The sequence below is a fragment of the Callospermophilus lateralis genome, chromosome 5, assembly GCF_048772815.1.
Source record: "Callospermophilus lateralis isolate mCalLat2 chromosome 5, mCalLat2.hap1, whole genome shotgun sequence".
Lineage (NCBI taxonomy): Eukaryota > Metazoa > Chordata > Mammalia > Rodentia > Sciuridae > Callospermophilus > Callospermophilus lateralis.
Window position 1 is genome coordinate 18,960,079 of NC_135309.1, and position 22,305 is coordinate 18,982,383.

At 40.9% G+C, this 22,305-nt stretch overlaps 1 protein-coding gene across 4 annotated transcripts in view; it reads right to left on the reverse strand.

The window, feature by feature from the left end:
- Tenm2 (teneurin transmembrane protein 2) overlaps positions 1–22,305 on the reverse strand; it is an 884,372-nt gene that overhangs the window by 417,825 nt on the left and 444,242 nt on the right. The gene's annotated exons all lie outside the window — the stretch shown is intronic.

Genomic DNA, 22,305 nt, shown 5'->3' on the forward strand with positions numbered 1-22,305 from the left:
GTGAAAGCCCATTATTCCTCTCTCTCTATTTTGGTTCCTCTGTGTTAAAAAAAATGATGTTCTGGCAGCCGGAGAAGGCAGGCGTGTGCATTTTCTAAGTAGGAATCATGCAGAGTCGAACATCGCTTTACCCAAATAAAACTTTTGCTTTCAGAGATTCCATGGGCCTGTTCCTTTTTTTAGCTTAAAAAAAAATTTCTGGTCTGTATTAACAGTTTCTTTCACCAGCTTAGTCTCTCCCATTTTTGCCAGCTGTGGACCCGGCCAGTGTGATTTCTTTTGAGCCCTGCTTTAAACAGTCTTAGAAACAGGCTGTATTCTGCCATCAATCCAAGCAGAGAAATCGCGCTGACATGAATGGGGACTCTGTGCGGGAATCAAAGCTGGGGCATGGCTCTATCATATCATTTTTTTTTTTTTAAAGTCTGTCTTTTATTTTGTCTGTTAATAACAAAAAAAAAAAATACACTCAAAGAGATGAGTGAGATAGAAGTTAAGCCAAGAAGCCAGGCAATGAGAAACCTGAATTCCTTGATGTCGTCCCTTTATTTGTAAACTATAATGGGATCAAGATCTCCTTTAAATTTTAAAGTATAAATATATGGGCAATTACAATAAAAAAGACAATGTTAGGTAACACTTATTATGTGCATATTATATCTTAGGTCTTGTGCTAAATGCTGCTTTTTTTTTTTAATAATAACATTCTGGAGTAGAAACTATTCTTAAAGTTCCATTTTACTTTGCTGGTAGTAGCTGATTCAGGATTTGAACAAAGGCATGCTGGCTGTAGGCAACATATTCTTGAATACTTCTCCAAATTGTCTTCGAGGAAGAGGTAACAGAGGATATAGCTAGATGTAAAAATACACAAATGAAAGTACATGCTAAGGTGGTTTATCAAAGTTAGCTGCCAGGAATCTAAGTGACATGATCCCCAAAGGAGGAAGGACAACCGAACCAGGGGTGCAATGATAATGATGATGATGATGATAAGAACAGGACATTCCAAATGGCCAAGCAGCCTGGAGAAGGACAGACCTGTGGACCAGAGGCAGCCTTCCTGCTTGGACTGGCTCCAGCTCCTCTCCCACAAACCGAGAATGAGGTGGCCTTGGTTGTGTGGACTGGTGGGAATAGGGGTGGAAGGAACGATGCCACTGATTCTGGTCTCCTACACTGGGCAGCTCTTACTTAGGAAACCTTTCTCCAGGTATAGAAATGCTACTTTTATGCTGACAACACACACATTGGATAGAGGTCAGGAAAAGGAAAAGACGGATTTCAAAGGGTTGCAATATTTGGCAGCGGTATTCATTTTGAGACCTATCCTGATGGTCAATTCGTTTCATTATTCCTTTCTCAGTTAGTCACCAAGATGGGTACAGGATGCAGTGTTGAAAGAGACAGAAAGAGCCCCTTAAGAATCATAGATCACAACACTTTGTGGCAGGATCTAGGGCAGTAGAGCTATGACCGATTTGGTCAACTGGATCCACAAACATTTTGCACCCCCAACCTTCTATTACGAACAATTGTTGTCAAGATTCCATTTTCCAGCTTCTCCTGCATCTAGCAAGGGATGCTTGACTACTAAAGAAAGGCAGTGATGTGTGCTACTTCTGGGTTCAGTAAGAAACAGCCTGGGTTCATTAATTAACGACCTTTGCCACAGCTGAATGGAGAGGATGCTGATGATAAGCGAGCAGGCAGGCCCTTGAATAACACAGGAAGGCTCACTGTGGCTACAGGACAGCGGCAAGAGATAGATACACATTTTGTCCCAGGTTGGCAGGAATCTTTTTTGCTGTTATTAAAACTGGCATTGCCTTAAATAATAAGTAACTACAAGAAAGTATTGTTGAAGACCCATTCTTGGTTGAGTCTAACCACTTGGACTCTCAGAGAATCTAGATATTTCCCTTATTCCCATGATTTTGTTCAGGATTCCATTGCGGCTTGAAGACACTGTCAACAATTACTAACACTCGTATCACAAGAAAAATTCTAAATCCGGCATCTTTTTTCTTTATGAGGTAGATTTAATTGAAGAAATGCGTTTATAGATTACTGTAAAATAGTCTATGCTTCACACATTTCAAGGAATTTCATGTTTAAAAAACCCTTGGTGGTAACTCATTTGAGAAAGAGAAAAGCAACATTTCTCATGAGCTAGGTACTATGCTAAGGCCTTTCATGCATCACATGGCTTCAATTTACCCTCATGAAAATCCTACAAATGATGGGGACTAGATAAGAAATGGTCCCAAGGTCACATGAAGATACTCCATGGTGGCTAGGATCTGAATCTGTCATCTGACATCATTACTAAGACCTGTAACTACCACACATGTGTCTTCTCAAATATAATAGTAAATAAGAACAATCCCACAGAGTTCTGATCAAACAAACAAAAAAGCCCTCAGACCACCCGTGTACTATTAATTGCCATGATAATAAAAAAACACAATATAAAATTAATAATACAGCTATCATTTTAAAAGCCATATTAGGAACAAAACAGAGACAACATGATTTATTGGGAAGAGCTTTCATCTGATGACAAAGGTTCTCATGGTAACTGCAGCTCCTCCACTCTGAGGCGGGCATGTGGAGTCTCACCTGCCACCTGCCACTGACAACTCTGGGTTTGGGTTCAGGGTCATCTCATTCATACTTCCAACCACATGGATCTGGAGGGCTCCATGCCCAGGGGCACAGGTGAGCACCTGTTTTCAACATGGACAAATAAGGCATGATATCCCTCTGGCCAAAGATGTCAGGGAGAGTTGTGCTAGGCAGAGGCTAGGTCAAACAGGCAAGGCGACTCAATGACAGGAGGGTTGTTGGAAGTATGGTAAGATTGCTGAAAGAGAATAACTGTCTGGAGCTGCCTGGTGGGAGAAGAAGGCTCTAAGAGAAGACAAGGCATGGTAGATATCCATCTTGCTTCCAAATGGAGTCACATGTTTAGAACAACTTTGGGCAGAAGGAAGTCAGAGATAGGAAGCTATGGATTCAGTAGGCATGGACCCTTCCATCATCTTAGTCAATATCTTTCCTTTTTTTTTTTTTTTGTAATGGTTAAGTTGGAATCTGTCATTTGCAATTGAATGAGCAATGAAATCACTTAATTACTTGCTAAGTGGTTTTCAAAAAAAAGTTAAGCACCAATGCCTTTTTAAAAAATTAGTATGCAAAACTGAAAAATGTTAAGACTGACAAAAGAAGTACTTGAGACAGGGCTTGGCCTAGTGATGTACCTCTTTGTCCTCCCAGTCCCCATCTCCTTACATGGAATCTGAAGGCTTCCTGGAACACTTTTAGAACCTAGAACTGCAGATGCTTCTGCTCTGTCCCGTGAAGATGACTGATTGTGCTTTTCAGACTATGGTGTGGATAAAATAAAGCAACCTGCATTGTTATATTTTAGCAAACAGCTTGGTCTTTAGCAAGTGCCTAACGATTAGCAAATGCTTAATAATTGGTATTTAGTAAGTGCTCATTAAGATATGTAAAGGAGAGAGTGGAGAACAATAACATTTCACTTTTTACCCCCTGGACACCATGGATCCTTAATGTGTGTCTTCTGATAGGCTCAGGGGACTGTGAGACATGGCCTTACAACTCCAACAGCCTGAGCCCCATATGCCATGCTTCTGGGTAGAAGAGAAAGGCCCTGGATGAAGTAGGAAGAGGAAGCATGCTTATTATACATTGTTCTTGCTTACATTGTTTCCTCCCCCTCTTTCCAATAGTGTCTCAATTTTTTTTCCCATGTGGGTGGCTCTGCAGGGAGACCCCACCTCCATGCTGATCAGTCTCTTCCATAGGAATCGCCCCATGCTCTACTACTGCCTGGATGGGTTATTAGCAGGGGGTCCTCAAACCTAGGCACTGGAGCATACCTTTTTATTACAGGGCATCTTTCTGAGAACAAGGTCATAACCGAAAACAAAGCCAGGAGATGGAAGAGTGTGTCTTATTGGGAACATATGAGATCCAGATCCATCCATTGTGTTAGCTAGAATTTCCCCGTTCCCTTTTCTGTGAGGCAACCAATCCCCTTCAGTGTTTGCCACAGCTGGTTGGAGCTCAGGCACTGTCATTGGCAAGAGAGGGTGAGCAGTGGCATTCCACACATACTTGGAACCAGAGGCATTAGAAGCTGGTTTATCAGAGCCACAAGTTATACTTGAAACATGGTTTGTGGTAAGGGCACCAGGGACAAAAAAATGAAAAGTCGTGAAAAATTCTGGGTGTGCCACATAGTGTTAGGGGGTTTTCCCTCTCATGTTCTGAGTTTTCTCTTTTGTAAACGAGGAATGGGATTAATTCAGGGTCCACAAATGGAAGGCTGTAGGACCAAGCTGACCCAGGAATGGGCTGATGAATTTGGCAACTTCTCCCCACAGTCTGTAGTCCACTTTGTCAGATGAAGTGATCAGGCAGGTGTTACGGTGAGGTAAGGGTGGAAGTAACTTAGCATTTACTGTCCTACATCCTCTGCTGGGTACTTATAAACACTTGAGTTGGCAATCCCTTAATCAATGCTGTCTCAGGGAGCTCCAGAACCATATGCCATATGTCTAGGACCTCTGACTTGCCTATTTCCAATGTTCATATTTGTACATATGCCAGTTTATTACGGCCAGGCAGACCTGAAGAGGGACGAACCATGGGTTAGCACACCTGCCTACTTAAACTGCTTTCTGAACTCTATAAAGTTACCATCCTGGGGGTTTTTCTATCGATGAGGGGATTGTGCATACATTCAAGACATGGATGATATTGAAGCATCCCACAGGGTCTGTATCTCAGCGATCAATCCATCTGACTTCTCTACTATTTCCCCTTTTCCTGCAGGGCTGGAAATCAATTGTGTGTTAGCTACTCTCTAAGTCTGAATCCAGGGAGTCTTGGAATTGAAACGCATATCGTTTCATTAGCTGCATCAGCAAGGAAAAGAGGGGGGAGAAGGGGAGGAAGAAACTCCCCTAAAACAATTTCACCAAATGAAGTGCATGTTAACGGCTAGTTGATTTATCCTCTTGTGACTCTGAGGAATAAGAGGTGAAATAAAGAAAATCCAGTGACTGCATTAAATCGAATCATGTGTTATCTATCTGTGAGGGTGGCAGGGTAGGAGACCAGGAGGGGAAAACTGTATGTACAGGAAATCTCTCCACATACATGCCTTGGCAGACTAAGAACTAGAGAAAAAAAGAAATTCTGTCTATTTTAAGAATTAAATATGTGAAAAATTTTCCTGTTACTGCAGATTGGCTCAAAATACCACACAGGGCTGCATTAATGAAGATTAAGTATATTTAGAGAGAATAATTCAAAAGACTTTATCAATTTGGCACTATTTCCTTCAAAATGAAAAAAAAACTTAATTTCACAGGATATAGATGAATTCCCAGATTTATTGAAATAGTTTGGAGTTGAATAAATTGAGTAGGAGTCACAAATCATTTGTTGCTAGTATTTTAGATTTTCTACCTTGAATTGAAACCCAAATAACACAAATTCTCAATTTTGTGTGATGCTCCGAAGAGATACCGGTACACATTTTGATATTTCTTTCCAATGGATGACATCCCTTTTAACCTTCTTTTCACCCCTTTTTTGGAACAAAAGAATTACAATGAGAAATGCAAATGCGTGAAAGCTCATATTCATAGGCTGGCTGAGAGGAAAACATGGTTTTATATATCTTTGGCACCTCAAAGTCACATAACTCCATATACTGAAAAAGGTTAAAAGCAGGTGAACACGAGACTGGGAGGAGTGTACACTTCTCGGGGGCAGGAACTCTGCTCTCCTTTGGCTAATGTTTTGGTGTGTGTGATCCTGTTCCAGCTTCCCGTTATTTCAGTGTGTGACTTCCCCAAAGAACGAAAGGAGGATGATTTCCATAACAACATCATTCCTGCTTCAAATGATCAAACCACAAGGAGAGAAGAAGAGGAGAGGGAGCAGAGGAAGCCACAAGCTTTGATGGTACCCTGCTATGAGCCAGGCTCTGAAAAACCAGAGTCACACACATTATTCTACTTACTATACCTTACCAAAAAAAAAAAAAAAAAAATCTTCAGATCATCACTATTTTTCCCCCACTTTACAGCCATGGAAAGTAAAGCTTTTTTAAAGATCAAGCAGTTTGTCCAAAGTCTAGAACCTCTGGTATAGAGTCAAAATTTGAATTAGACAATGATCCTGATGCCCATGATTACAACTACTGCTGCAAATTAAAACAATGCTGAGTCCCTGTCCACTGTTCTTGATTGAATTAACCCCGAATGTAGTCAAAAAACCTCCGATGGGGTTATGATTACAAGGGCCATTGGCTTTGCCTCTTGGTTGTCTCAGTTACTTCTAGAATCCCCCAATCTCCCCCTTAGGCACAAACATACACGTGATATGTCGGGTTGGTATTTGGGGCATACCAAACCCTAAAATTTGATAATAGCCTGGCTGAATCTGTAATAACTCCTTACTGGGACCAAGTAAATTTTTGGTAGGCCAAGGACCCTTTAGATATGGGTTGCCAATCCTGTAATATAAGAATCACAACAGTGACTCCTGAATCATGCCTCCAGCAGGTCCCCTAAGGCTAGAAGCATCTCCATAGGGTCAACACAAAGCAAGAGGCTGGGCTAATGAGTGGAGGAGCTGCCTTGGCACCTATAAGGCTAAAGAGTGGCTGCTATTTCTCTGTCTTAAGTGCATGCAGCCGTGGCATCTAACTGCCTTAACGAGTTTCCTGGGGATTGGCACTGCAGCCGTGGAGGGCTTGTTAAACCAGGGTTCAGAAGCCTTCTCTCTGAAATGTCCTACTCCGCTTCCCCAGGTGGAATCTGCTGTCGGTGCCGCGAGGGTCTGCCCCGTGACATTCACTGGTCCTCCACCAACACGGCCCTTCCTGCCCGATACTGCCCTCAGCCTGCCTCTCGCAATATCCCCCAGACTAACTTGTGGCCCCTTCTCCTTGGACTTGGGGTGGGTTGACCCTGGCGCGCACTGATGCATACAACCATCCTGGGGGCTTGGAGGAAAACTCAAAAACAAAAGAGAGAAAAAAGTTCTGTGCTCAGTAGGAGCCGATCAAAGTTTCATCTTCCACGGTGAGAACAGAAACACAGATTTTGCTCAGATGCAAAAACATTGTCCTTTCACAGGCTGGGAAAACGAAGCAGCCACTCCCTTATTTTTAAGTGGCAGAAGCAGCAAGTTGGTCCAATGATTGTAAAACACGCAAGCCAAGTGGAGGCACGCGTGTGATCATGAGAAAGCAGGAGAAAGAGAATCAGGACTCCTGGCCTGGGGACTCTTGCTGTCCTGCGTAAGACTCGTCGCTGAGCTGGGCCAGCAGCCCAGGGTTCACAGAGTCTTGACAGCTATTTGATTGACTCACCTACATTTGCTTTTTAATCCAAAGCAGCCTTCCCATACGTTCACTTCTTTCTGCGAGCAGTATTTTAAGCTGAGGTGGGGAAAATGAAAAGCTACTAATTCCTTGGTGAAAAGATCAAAAAAGTACCCAACAGGCAGCTAAGGGGACTTTTTGTCTCTTTAATTGCTCTCTTTTCAGTTTGTCTGTTCCTTTGTACTTTTTTGTTTTTACATCTTTTGCTCTAAGTGCCAAAATCCTACCTCCTCTTGCGTGTAAAATAGAGCAGACTGAAGGATCCTGTGACACAGACCTGAACTTGGACAAGATCTTGGTGGACACTGAGGTATGGTGGGAGCATCCTCACTCCCCGCCTTCCCTGGGCTGCACGTGGGGCATCTTTATCAGAGGAAAGAGAATCAGTTTGCTTGGGCCATGGGCCAAATCCTGTTTTAAAGGCCAAGTCTGATGAGCTGTATTGCTAACAGTAATTTAGAAGCCTGCTGTTAATTCTAAGAAAGCTTAAAACCAATATAGAAAACTAATCTTTTTCTATGATTTCCATAAATTCTAAGATCTTCAAGTCCTATAGCTAGAATTTAATACAATCACTAGATCACTTAAATGTATTCTTTGTATTCCCAGTGAACTAGGTCACAGTACCTCTGTTAACCTTGCTCGTGACTGTAGAATCAGACGCTAAGGAAGCAATGAGACGGGAGAAGAATGAACAGGGTTTCAGAAACTTATTTTTGGCCTACCTGCTTCATATATTATTTTGGCTTTGATACCACAGTGTCTGTATTAACGCCTACTTAATATTTACTTTTTGGATTAACTCAGTTATATCATTTAAATGAGTATATTTGACAAATTTGCATCTCCACTTTGTAACACAAAAGGAGTTTTTTACACAACAAATATTTTTATAATTTATTCTGTAAGTATAAGGTAAACTGGAAAGCAAATATAAAATATCAAAAACAAGTAAGTATGAGGGAAACAAAGTGTTTTATAAGTTCTTACCAAAATGCTATTGCTATCCAGTTGTAATAAATACAGTCACTTCTTGGAGGTTATGTTATATAAAGTGGCTGAGCCTAAGTCCTGGACTAAGGAAAACTGAGCCACAATTCCTATGGGATGCACCCAGATGGGTTCCTGTGAGTCTCTGGTCACAACATTTCTTTGGTTGATCAATATATACCTTTGCTTTATGAGTGTTTCTGTCTAAAGACTCCTTATTTAATATGTATCGATTGCTGATTCACTAACACTGGACTCAAGACCCAGGGCATTATTAAATCAAGGCTGAACGAACCTTAGCCAACACAGGTGTTCTCTCGCTGTGGTACACCAGGCCTGTATGCTTAGGATCACCAGACAACACATAAGCAATACACTCAGGGGCCTTTCTAAACAGCAAAACCACCCGCTGAAAGCACAAAAGTGTGGAAAATGTGGCACTCCATAGATCACGGAAGGACACTTACACAGCACGAGGCTAATTCAGCAAGGCAGCTGCTATCCTGTTTGGTCTCAGCTGAGAATGTGTACATTGGGCAACTCAATTTTTTTCTGTTCTCTGCGTGTCCATAAATGACCACAGAGTTACTTCAGGTTTTGATTTTGGTGTTAAAAATAAATTTGATAGAATTGACAAATTTGCAAATATGGAATCCATGAATGATGAGGGTTCACGGCAAAGCAAAATAAGACCTGCTAGGATCAACCCCAGGCTTTCTCTCCAACCTGGTTAAAGGAGCTGAAAGAGAAAGTGTTCCCCCTGTGTGATTCCATGTTTCTTAAGGCCACCTGTGTGGGACACCTAGAATCACCTGGAGTATCACCAGCAGTATCTCTTCCAGGCTTAGGGAAATCCTCTCCTAATCTCTATAAATTTAAAATATGTGACATTTACAGTGAAGCAAATGGAACTTGACCCTGAACTTTTTGGAACACTGAAGGATGTCTCAGTGGCATATTATAAACATGATTCCTTCTTCCCTCCTTGCCTCTTCCCCTGCCCCAGCTCCACCCACTAGTAAATGTCTATATAGTACTGTGCTGGGAAAAGAATGGAACTTGTGAGCAGCATCTGGACCCAATAACTGAAATACCCAGGTTTATAAAATGCTTCAGAAAACCTTTCTCTCTAAGCCACATTGTTCTGGTATGTTGCCTGACCCCAACATGAAGAGGAGGGCCTTTGACCAATACATCTCCCCAAATTCAGTTTTCAAATGTTTTTTTTTTTTTTTTCCTGATTGAGGTGTTGATGTTATTCTAAGCATGTAGGCGCCCATGACTTCAAATAGTCCTAATACTATAAAGAGTAAATAATATATCCTCATTTTTTTTTAAAAGAGACTACAGTAAAAATGCCTACCCACTGTATTAAAATGCTGGACACTATGAAAGTGCATTTTGGGATCTCACAATATGTGACCTATTCCATAGAGTATCATCCACTCAAACCCCACCAAAACCCTCAAATTAATTCGACAGAAGTTCTTGGTTGGCAGGACAACAATTATTTCTTCTAACATCATGTCTGCTGTTGGGTTGTTTCTTGGTTGGAAATTGCTGAAGGCCTTCTGTCAATGGAGGCTTTTGCAATTAACAGAGGACTTTGAAGATGCTGCATATAAATGGCTCCAGCTAGCAGGCAGAATGCCCTACCCCTGCCAGTCAGCGTGGTGTTTAAAGGGTTGTCGGCTGAACGCTTTCCTTTTCACCTTACATTGAGGAAGGGAACTTTCTTCCTTCCACCTCATTACCGCGATGATGCTCTGCACCACAAAAAAGGAGTCTAAAGAAACCCTCTGCTCTGGGTGACAGCCTGACATGCACAGAGGCTGCTTACACCCTTAGCCAAGGGCTAGGTTGAGAGCAAGTCAGATCAGTCGGTGATAGCTGGCAAGGTACGAGCCTGCCGTGCTGGAGGAATCCCTGTGGAATACGCCGATTCCAGGTTGTTCCCCACACTAAAGCTTGTTCAGCCCACACGTAGGTATTGCAGCACACATGACTTTTAAAGAAAGGCACCATGAGCCTCTTTTAGGTTTTTAACCCAGATTAACTATCCCATTTTGGAGTTATTATTTTAATTCCTATTGTAGCAACAACTGTGCTATTCTGCTAATGCTGATAAATTCTGCTGTTGACTATATATACTACTGTGCTTGTTTCCCAGGAAGAAACCCACAGTGTTTTCTTTGTGAGTTTCTGTGGAAAATAGTTCTTATAAGGATTAAAGAACTATATGAAACTTAATTTTCGATTCTCTCCCACCACCACTCTTGCTGAGACCTTATTTCCTCACAACCAGATTACTGTAACAGGTACCTATTTACACTCCAGTTATGGGTTCACCTACAATCCCTGCACACACCACTCTCAGATAATCTCCTTTAAACCACGCTATGGGTATATTTGTCCTGCTCAACAGCCCATAATGGCTCCCTGTTGCCCAACACACTAGAGCTACAATACCTTTGTGGTTCTTGACAATGAGCATCATACCAGTTCTTACCCTACTCAAAACTATTTTTTTTTAAACACTTCTTCACATAAACAGCTCTTGTTGGTTTCAGTAAAATCCGTGCCTACAGAATGTGGGTTTATATCTGGGCACCCGCTTCCTCACAACTTTTCAGATCTTCATTCTGGCACACCACACCTCTTTCTACTCCAGCCTACAAAGCTACTATCTTAACAGATCCCTCGCAGAAGATGTGAGCTCATTTTTCTATGAAAGACTAAATAGTATGTATTTCAGCCACTGCAGCCCATGTGGTCTCTGCTGCAACTCCTCATCTGCTGCAGCAGCATGGTGGCAGCCACAACCAGTAGATAAATGAAGGGCGTGGCCATGTGTCAATAAAACTTTATTTATAAAATAAGCAATGGGTCCAGTCTGGCTGATGGGCCATAGTCTGTCAGTACTGATCCTCAGCATCAAACACACACATACATCCTCTCTCAGTTCTTGACTTCTTTACATCTCCCCCGCCCCCCATGGATGATACACAGAACTAAGCTTTGGCTCACAATTTAGAAGTTAAGCCTCTTGAAGACTTCAGAAAGATAATAGCAAAGAAGACCAGCAATGTACAAGCACTTAACAGGTCAGGCACTCTTCTGAGATCTCCCTATAACTTTCTTTGTTTTTCACAACCACCCTGGCTGTCAGTTTCTATGACTACTATCACGATTTTGTAGTTACTTGAATTGGGGTACTAGAGAGGAATCCAAGTGAACTTTCCCCAAGTCACAGAATGAAAGTCATATCACGTACACAGCCTTGGAAGCTGAGTTCACTTAGCATTATATTTTGGAAATTTCGCTGAGATTCAAAGTGAGGAAGGCCAAGTGCAAAAAGGCCACCAAGACAATTTGTCATGTCACTTCTCAAATACTGTTCTGACAGCACAGTGCTTGCCATGCTGCATCGTTTAATATAAAAAATTAATTAAATGAATAATTTGCTTATAAAAGTGCACTTATTCATTGTGAAGACGTTTACTATTTGAACTTTACAATGAAGTGTTTAAACAGTAAACTCTTCACAATGAGTTTATTATTGAAAGCAAATCCATCATAATATAAGATAAGCAGTAATACCACTCTGGACTATTTTTCAGTCGCTCTTTTCTCTTTCTCTGCTAATATTCATACCAAAGCTCCCATAATCAACTTTTATTTGACTGACTTGTCAGATTAGCTTGCACTGGCTGAAAACACATGAACATATCCAAACCACGAAGCTCAGAGGCTAATATTTAATAATCTTCCCCTTCCCACCTCTGGAAATTGTGTTTCTTCTCAAACCTATTTATGCCAGTTGTGCTTTAATCTAATTTCACAATTCAGTTAAATATAGCATGAACCAATAAAGTAGTATAAAAACAAAGTGCTTTCTTAAGTTCAGTGCTTAGAAAAAAATTCAATGAGCGCAAATTGCTATGAACAATACTGTCAAATTAGGTATGGATACAACTGGGAAAATTGATGAGGAACATGTAAACATCTAGAACGATTCAGGATTCAGACTTCTTTGTAAGCCTTTTCATTTCTTGCTTTATTTTATAGATCAGAAACAGAAAATGTTGCCTAATATGAAAGGTTTAGGAAAGGAAAAAAAACAACCTCCATATTAGAAAAGGGTTAGCCATGCCCCTTAAGACCACTGAAGTTTAAGATTAATGAGGGAAAAAACAAAACTTTTTTACATTTATGTTAAAACAGAGTATTTGGACACATATGGTTTGATTTTTATGACTCTTTGCTTTAATTTTTCAGTTGAGCCGTCAATCACTTCATTTAGTTATGTAGGATAAGAATGCTTCTCTTCTGTGTATATGTGGATTTTCTCTCTTTCCACAGAATGAAAGTCATATCACGTACACAGCCTTGTAAGCTGCGTTCACTTAGCATTATATTTAGGAAATCTTCCCTCTGTCATAAGTATTTTTTACAAAATATTATTGCTCCAAAATGTTTTAATTTGTAAATGTCATACTGAACCAATCCTCTGTGTTGCACATGTAAAATTCCCCATTTTATGCTCTTGTAAATATTCATAATAATATTTATTTATTCAATAAATACTCACTGAGTACCTACTTAGCTGTCAGTCACCACGATACAATTAATACCATTTAAACATAATTTTGTGTAGTGTTTCTTTGGATGAATTCCTAGAAATAAACCTGCTGTGTCTAAGGTAGCAGAATTTCAAACTACATACTGTCATACTGCTTTGTGGCTATGTCTGCTTCTCTCCCAGTTCCTGAGAATGGGGACTGCATTTGTTTATCTTTTATCGCTGAGCACAGAACATAGGACGTGCCCGGAGTAGGTACTCAAAAAATGTTTATTGAATCTTGAATAATGAATAGTCCTTGACTGAAGTACTTATTTACTAGAATTACCAATTTTTTTTTCCTTCAACACTCTCAGTAAAGTCAATTAAAAATCACAACCGGCGTTTTTAAGAGAGGCAGGCCACTACTTTTGTCAGGAACCTTGGGAACACCCCAGAGAAACCTAATCCTGTGCTACCAGCCGTTGGTGATTTACTAATCTGCTCAAAATCCCTGGAGACTTTCCCAACTTTGGTTGGAAATATTCAGGAGAGAAATTTAGTCCACTAGAGGATCACATAGCTCTTTACTTGTGATCTCATATCTGAAGACCCCTCTGCACAGCCCTGGACCACTCACTATGTGTGGTCATTCTTTAACAGATACATTGCAATGTATCACAGATACACAGTTTTAAAGATATATCTTAAAAATAATCTTGGAGCTGGGCATAGTGGCACATGCCTATAATCCCAGTGGCTTGGGAGCCCGAGACAGGAGAATAGAAAGTTCAAAGACAGCCTCAGCAACTGCGTAGCGCTAAACAACTCAGTGAGACCCTGTCTCTAAATAAAATACAAAACAGGGCTGGGGATATGGCTCAGTGGTTGAGTACCTTTGAGTTTAATCCTCGGTATCAAAACAAAAATTATAATCTTGGAGAAAATCAGGGGTATATATATTCATAGGCTTGCTGACATTTGCCAATAATGCTCCACATTCTTCCCACCAGCTATTCTGGGCACAGTACACTGGCATGGCGTATCTGAGACTCTGTGTGCCCCTTTTCATCTGACAATTTGATATAACCTTCAGTTTTCTTCTCGTGAATTTGAGATTCCCAAATTCCACTTATGAAACCACATGAGGCCACGGGAAGAAGGTGGAAGTAATGTATACATGAATGAAATGAGTGTCCATCCATTAGATATTTTGTACCTCTTCTAGAGCTGACTGTAAGACTCCCCCCAATGTAGTTGTTGAGATGATAAATGCTGAGATGACCAAGAGAGCCCAGTTAGCATCTGGTTGGGTATCTCCATGTGTAGGACTCAAGAAGAATATGGACAAATTTAGGTGACCCTGCTACAAATAAGGCAACGTAAGCAATCTCCAAGGTATGCTAACTATGACCCTGAGCACTATCAGACAGAGATGTATGTAGCACGCTTTATCTAAGGAAGCTGTCCACGGGATAACTCATCCACTTGAGGCTCTCCTCCCTCCCTTCCTCTATCCCTTCCTTTCCGCCTCCCTTCCTTCCTTCCATCCATTATTGAGATGGCAATTGTTTCTGATTGGCAGCTGGAGCAGCCCTTTCTTGCAGCTATGTAAGAGCCCAGCTTTTGCTGTTGGCATGTGGGTCACCTGCTTCTTCTAGGCATGCCCTTATATTAGTTAATTTGTTAGCTTGCTTGAATCACAGTCGAGAACCCTTCAGCTTTGGTGTGCAGCAATAAATTCAACTGACAGCTGAAATTTGGAACGCTCACTTAATATTGATTCTGAATGTAATAACAAGCGACATGACCTTTTGGATGGTGTAAAATATGGCCGCCACAACATCTGTGCCACATTTCTTGCTGTTTAGTAATATGCTGTAACAGCATGGAGCTGGCATTAAAGCTAAGCTTTATTATCAAGCAGATCACTCCATCTCTCTGGCTTCATTTAAAAAAAAATGCTTTCGGCTTCTGGAGCTGATATCGTGTCTAATACACGTTGCTGTTTTTGAGACCTAATTTACCCTGCAGTAAGATACAGAAAGATATCTGATGACCAAATAGGAAGGCAGGGAAGAACAGCAAGGGCAAGAAAGGCCACCTGACACTCCAAGTTCCAAGGGACCAGAAATGGACACAGTTTTCCATGACAGTAGCAGGGATACCAGGAATTCTCAATTGCATCCTTAGAAGATATCTATGAAGTTGAAGTCACTGAATGATTCCTATAAGATATTAAAATATCTTTCTTTTTCTCACCCACCAGTCCCACCCCCCCTCATAACAAAAAAAGAAGAAAAAAAAAGATGATTACCAGTGGTACTTGCCCTGATGCCTCAGCCTCACTCTAATTTAGCATTGCCCAAGGAAATCCTAAACTAATTTTGCTAGGATGGATACAGGGATGTTTGCATCTGATTTACTCTTCACTGTTTTTCTTTGAAGTCTTGGTATCTTTAAAACATTCTCCAAGTAGGCAGAACATCAATTTGTGCACTTTAAAAAATCCAATTTAAGCAGGTTAAAAATTGTCAAAATAGTCTAACCATATTTCTCCAACAGAATTTCCAACCATAGAGCACACACACAAAAAAATGCTAACTTGAAAGCATTCTATCATTTCAATAAATTCCATGGCTGAGATTGGCTCTCGACCAGTGAATAGTGAGAATTTAAATCTCTTTATCACAAGAGACAGATCTTGACTCTGAAACAATATAGCATCCTTTTTTTTTTTTTTTTTTTCCACTGCTGTGATATTTTGACTCTGGCTGAGCCATTTCTGGAGGGTACAAGCACAAAGTTTTAAATCCTATTTCTCTGGAGGGAAGAAAAGAATTAAATCATATTTAGGAAGTTTTCTTCCCTGTAAAATAGACTCCAAAATAAAAGACCTGTCAGTAGTTTCAAAGAGGTTAAATATACAGACAACGGAGGATAATTTCATTTGTTCTTCTGGTGTAGGATACTGACTCTATGTCACATGCAAACCTGGCCACCTTTTTTTTTTTTTTTGCTTAAATTTGGCACAGTGGTGATCTCCAGGAAGCAGACTCTTAGTAGGACACTTTTTTGTATTAGGAACTGCAGAAAAGTGGGTCTGATACTTCGTAAGTGTTTTATTCAAAGAAAATACCAAGCCTAGTAGGTAATTGAAAAACGTCAGACTTCAAAAACCTAACACAAAATGAGAGGCATGGCCTATACCCTTTCCCCAGAGAAACCTGGGAGGACGCCTGCTGGGATAACTTCCAAAATGAACAGAGAGCCATCCTGCCTTAGAAAAAGTTAATCAAGCCATAAGTGAGATGTCCTGACAGTGAGACATTGGTCAGGAAAAAAGCTTACATGACTGATATGCTTTGGGGTAGATTTCTAAGACTGGACCAGCAGCTATTACCTGTAATCTCTGCCACTTTCCTCCATTAGATTTCAGCAATTATTAGGGGTTTTTTTTTGATGTGTTATTAGCTCAAGGGTTATTCATCTTAGGGAAGTTCAGAAATACTGGAGGGCACTCCTCGATTCCAGGGAGCACACGCTTATTTATGAAGACCAAGCTCATTATTCCTGCAGAATAACGTGGGTAAAATATGATTGGATTCCTTAATTGACAGAAGCCTATGCCAGATGGCTGAAATGCCACTTTCATTTCAGGAAGAAAGGAAGCCTTCCCAGAAAGGAAGAAGCCTGGAGTTGCAGGGGAAGATCATCCTTAATTATTAGTCTCAGGGAATGTATGGGCGCCATCATGTTTGTGTAATTAGAGAGCAAATTTCACACCAAGGTGCTCAAATATGTAGGCCACCATTAACAGGAAAGTACAAATGGCACTGGGTTAGAGGGCCTGGGAAGGGGACCTAGACCCAGTTAATCAAAAACATTTCAGCATTAAGATGATTTTTGGGCTCTGGGTTGAGAATAAATCAATCCTCAAAACTTGGCAAGCAATAATTAATTCCAGCAGTGTATCACTCATCTGGGTAGTGGCCCTCAAATAGAGATCTTATAAAATTCTCCCTGGTGAAATCAGCGAAGCCATCAGACACAACCATATGCTCAAAGCTCAGAGAGGATTGGTCACAAGACAGTTGCCTATAATTGAGATGTTAACTGCCCGATCCCACTTTAGTAGCATAGGTTGAAAACCGCGGGCTTGATTTAACTATTACCAGGCAAATCAGCAAACCAGAAAGTAAAACCAACCACCCAAACAAAACCCCATGCCTCTTCAAACATTTAATTCTACTCCTTTTCTTTTTGCCCTGGTACTTGACTTGTTCTCCAAGATACCAGGGTAGCTTTGTGGATAATGCCCCTGGAAGCCAACAGCGAGGATAAAATGTTGGAAGAAAAAAGTGCACAAAGGTAAACAGGCGCGAATTGGATTACTCCAACGTCCTCCGCTGAGGTAGGATTCAAACTAATCTGATTATATGAATATTATGAGTCACTAAGTATCTTTCTGCACCAATTACCAAGCTTTCACAGATAAAAGAGGGCATTTTCTTTCGTGTCGGGCTAATCTATCAAGTGATTAGCTTCAAAGCAAAAGTTGAGAGACAGAGACAGACAGACAGACGACAGGTGACTGAAGTGGGCTTACAGAGTAGTGATGTTTTCCTTCCTCTCCTCTTTTCTCCTGTTTGTATTGAAATTCATAGCATTATTTTTCTTCCTTCAATACATTGCAACTATTTCTGAGTAGAATACTATTTTGCTCTCTTTAAAGCCAGTTTTTGGGCTTTACAATGGAGCACCTGCTAAGAAAGGTGTGCTCTCCTCTCTCAGCCATGTGCTGCCCAGTGGGACCAGAAGCACTCAAATTTTAATTTGTAAACCTCCCACTGGGACTTAGTGATCTAGGAGTTGGGCAAAGAGGATCATAGCTGTTAGGAACTTGTGTACAAGTTCACCTGTGTCCCTATTTAGTATGGCAGAATTTGGCTTGGTTTCTTTTTGATGCGAAGCTAACTAAAGGCAGATTTATGGAACAGACGCTATAGAAAGACCCCATGGGAACTGGACACAAATGTTGGCGATGCATCTTAGCGAGGGAGCGCATGATGGTGCTTACAAGCTCAAGTTCTGGTTTAAATTCCACATCTGCCATTTCTAGGTGAAGGATGATATCACTTTACCACTTTAAGCTCCTGTTGACTGAAACATTGAGAAGATATTACAATAGTACCTACAGTTGTAGTAGGGTTAGTAGAAGATGGCAAGACGTACCTTCTAACATGGCCTAAGTGGGCCGGTTCTTATTGAAAGATATGGAAAATGACAACCTCCAGGACAGGGAAATGACAACCCCCCAAAACTATCTGACTCAGAGGAAGAAGGAGGAAGAAGGAGGAAGAAGGCAACCATTAATCCTCTCCCAGTAAATCCTCGAGGTAACACTGGGCCCCAAAGGAAAGAAAGCAAGCTTTCCTCCCTTCTCAGGCTCATCGCCTGCATCTCCACTAAGAGCAAATATTCATCTCTTCCCAACAGTAATGGGTCCTGTAGGGAAGAGGTGGATACTAAAATGCTGGGCCCTAGATTTTTACCCTTTCCCATTGCCAATAAGTCCTGGAAAGAGAAAAGAAAATTGTGACGCTCTGGGTAAGCAGTGAATAAAGAATCCTGAGCTTTTCATAGTGACAATGAGTTTTGGACTTTCTACAACTTTTTTCCTGATTGCTGAAACCGACATACTCTGTCTCAGTGTCCAATGATTAATTCACCCTCCTAGTAAACTATACAACTCAGACTCTTTTTGTAACTGGGGGCCATTATTAATTGACTGACTCCACTGTGGAATAAAAAAAGCTTGCTGATCTATTTGAGATCTGCTTCTGTCCTGGTGATTGGTGTTTTCAGAATGGTGCTGGAACCGTGTTTGTTATTTTTGCTCATACTTATCACTTCTCCAGCTTCACCTGGGACCTAGGTTTCCCTGGCTCCTACTACCCTGATCTCTCAGCTCCTCCCCCGGCCATATTCCCACCAGCCACAGAGCCATACCTACCTTGCTTCCCTTCCTTGAAAAGCTCATTCCTAGTCACTAAGCCTTCAGTGTTTTTCCCAACTGACTCCTATGACAATATCCTAGCCCTAATCCCTAGAATGGAGGCTGGGGCTGTGCCCACACCTTTGGTTGTAATTCCTTCCCCAGCCACTGGCGGAAATTTTACCACATAGTAAGGACTCAACAAGTGTTAGTTGTTATCACGATTCAGTGCTTTAGGTCCTTGGATCAGAGATTGGGAAATTCATCTCCAGCCTATGGGATCACCAGGCAGTGGGAAGGCAGGAAAAGGCATGGTTTTGATGGCTTTGAATTTTCCTTGTAGACATGATTGCAATTAAATTGTGACTCTAATGAGCAATACTCTGGTTTGCTTAAAAAAATAATAATAAAACACAATCCAGCAAATTCCAGCTTAAGACCTATACTGAGCTATAATCACCCCTCCAGGCATCTTAGGTTTACTGGCTATTGTCTTCAAAACCATCCTCAATGGGCATCCTCCTTGTATTCATAGGCAATAGCCCAGGTATTAGTATTCAAGTTTGATCACCTCTCTGCAAATCCAGTGGCTAAATACATATTTTAATTGAGCCCAAGAGTGTTGACTTGCAGACACAGTATAGAAAAAAAATCACTAGAAAAATGGCAAGTGGAAGCAGCCTTTTACCTTTGAAAGGAATATGACACAAAACATCAATAACAATTTTCTATTGGGGAAACGCCTGTAGCAGGAATAACCTGTTTAGGTTTTTAAGAGGTAACTTGACAAAAAATCAGTGCTTCTTATTCTTGAGAAAACAAAACTACCACAGCAAGCCAAGTAAGGAAACTTTAACTGGATGAAATATAATGCAAATGGTTAGCAGGGGATGTTAAGTTATGGAAATTATCATTAGTCAATGAAAACACACCAATGACCAAAATGATGTTAAGGAAGGTCCCAGTGACTAAAATGGGCAACGTAAGTTCACTAAGAAGTAGAATGAGTGGAATGAGCGAGGGTGTACCTTTGGAATAATATCATACTGGCCATGGACCAAGATTCCTGATCTCTGTTAGATTAGACAAGGACAACATATTGTCAAGCCCTTATCCATATATTCATACACAGAATGAACTCTATTTCTGTCTTTGTCCTTTTGTGTTATGTCCTTCTATATTTTCATATATAATGTCTATCTTGTAGGAATATTATTTGCAGTTCAGTGACAATAAGAACAAATGTGTGTTGAGCAGTCACTCTAAAATGACTCTTGGCAAGAGCTCACATTTACCTGCTCACCAAATCAGCACAAGAGCCTCATGACACAGCTTTGACTACTGTCCCCATTTTACAGGACACTGAGGACCAGGGAGCGGCATCTATAGTGACACAGCCAGTGGCTTTGCTAGGATGCAAACTCTCCTAGCTCTGGATCCCGGCCTCTATTCTCTACCACTTCCTAACTATAGCACTCCTGATGAATCAGATCATTGTGAGAATATCACAAATACATAAAATAAGAGTTTGGGGACTTTGGAGGCTCTGCAGGAAGCCCAGATGTAGCCCTTTCATGGATCATTAAGTCTTATATGCAGTGTTTGTTCATAACAAATATTTTCATAATAATCTACCATTATTTTTAAAATTCCAAGACTCCTAATATGGGATGTCGCTAAAACTCGGTGAATTTTCAATTTTTAAAAATAAACCTTACCAACCTAGGAACCTTCCAAGTGGGCTTTCCCATCGCTTATTCCTGTACCACGTAATTATCACATAAAGAACTATCTACTTATGCGGAAGCAAGAAAGAAAACAAAACGAATGGAAAACACAAACACAGGCGTGTTTGTTGTTTCATATTGAGGGTTATTTAGCTTGGATAATAAATCATTACAATGAATGTCAACACCGCACAGGGGAGAGGGAGCACTTACTTGCATATGCTAATGGAAGACGTGCATTACTAATGAGGAAGAGAATGAACAGCGCTAGCCACATGCTAGTTATCACTGCGAATCACAAGACAAGCGCGTTCACACTGAGCATATGACTGCTGTATGACAGTGTGGCAAATATTCACATGTCAGCAGCAGTAGCTTCCAAACTCCATCCAAGACTACTCAAGAGTTTAAAAATAAAGCTTTCCTTGTCATGTACCACGACGTCAAGCTCAAACACATCTGCCAGGGAAAGGGATTTTGCCAGTCTTTACCCCTACAAGAGTGGTCTCCTGGCTTCAAGTGCATCAGGGTTCCAACTCCAAAGAGGAGCAGTGTTATCCACAAACAAGTCCCATAGCTTTTCCCTCTAAAACATGTCTCAGATCCACAGAGTCTCTGTTCTCTAAGGGATGGGAGCAGCAGCTGATCTCTCTTTCATGTTGTTCTTTGTCTCCTTTCTAGAGTGGTTTAAAATCTCCCCATCGTGTTGAAATATAACAATATAAAATCTACCTTTCTAATGCCTTCTAGAAAGGTGTACAGTTCAGCAGCTTTAGGTACATTCATGTCCCTCTGCGACATCCTCACCTTCCAACTCCAGAACTTTTTCATCTTGTGAAACAAGAACGCCATATTACGAAACACTAACCTCCCTTATACGCTTCTCTCCAGTTCTTGGCAAACACCATCCCATTTTCTGTCTCAATGAATTTGCCTGCTGTGGGCACCTCAGATGAAGAGAATCACATAATATTTCATTTAGCTTAATATTGTCAAGGCTCATCCATGTGCCAGCCTGTGACAGAATTTCCTGCCTTTTCAGACTGAGCGACATTCCCTGTATGTATAAGCCACCTTTATTTGAGGAAGCAGCCATCGACAGACATTGGGTTTTTTCCTTTATTCAACATTTGTGAAGAAAGCTGCTATGAACCTAGGTGTGCAAATACCTAAGCCTCTGCTTTCAATTATTATGGTGCAAACCCAGAAGTGGAATTGGATGACATGGGACTTCTAGGTAAGTTTTTTGAGGAATTCTCGTACTGTTTTCTGTGGAAACAGAACCGTTATACATTACCACCAGCTAGGCACAAAGGTTTCAATTTCTCCATCTTGCCGACATTTATTATTTCTCACTTTTTTGATGAGTTGTCTTAATGGTGTGAAAATCTACTGTTTAGAGAAACACCATTCTTCCATGGCTTGTAACTGCACTTAAAATAAAATAATCAACTCTTTAGCGCAGCTACACGGCCCTGTATGATCTGTTCTCTGCGGAAGCTATTTAATTCCATCTCATCCCACTCTATCCCCTTGTTTTGCACTAGACATGCTCACCTCCATTTAATTCTTGAAGCATGTCAAACTCTTCCCCAGT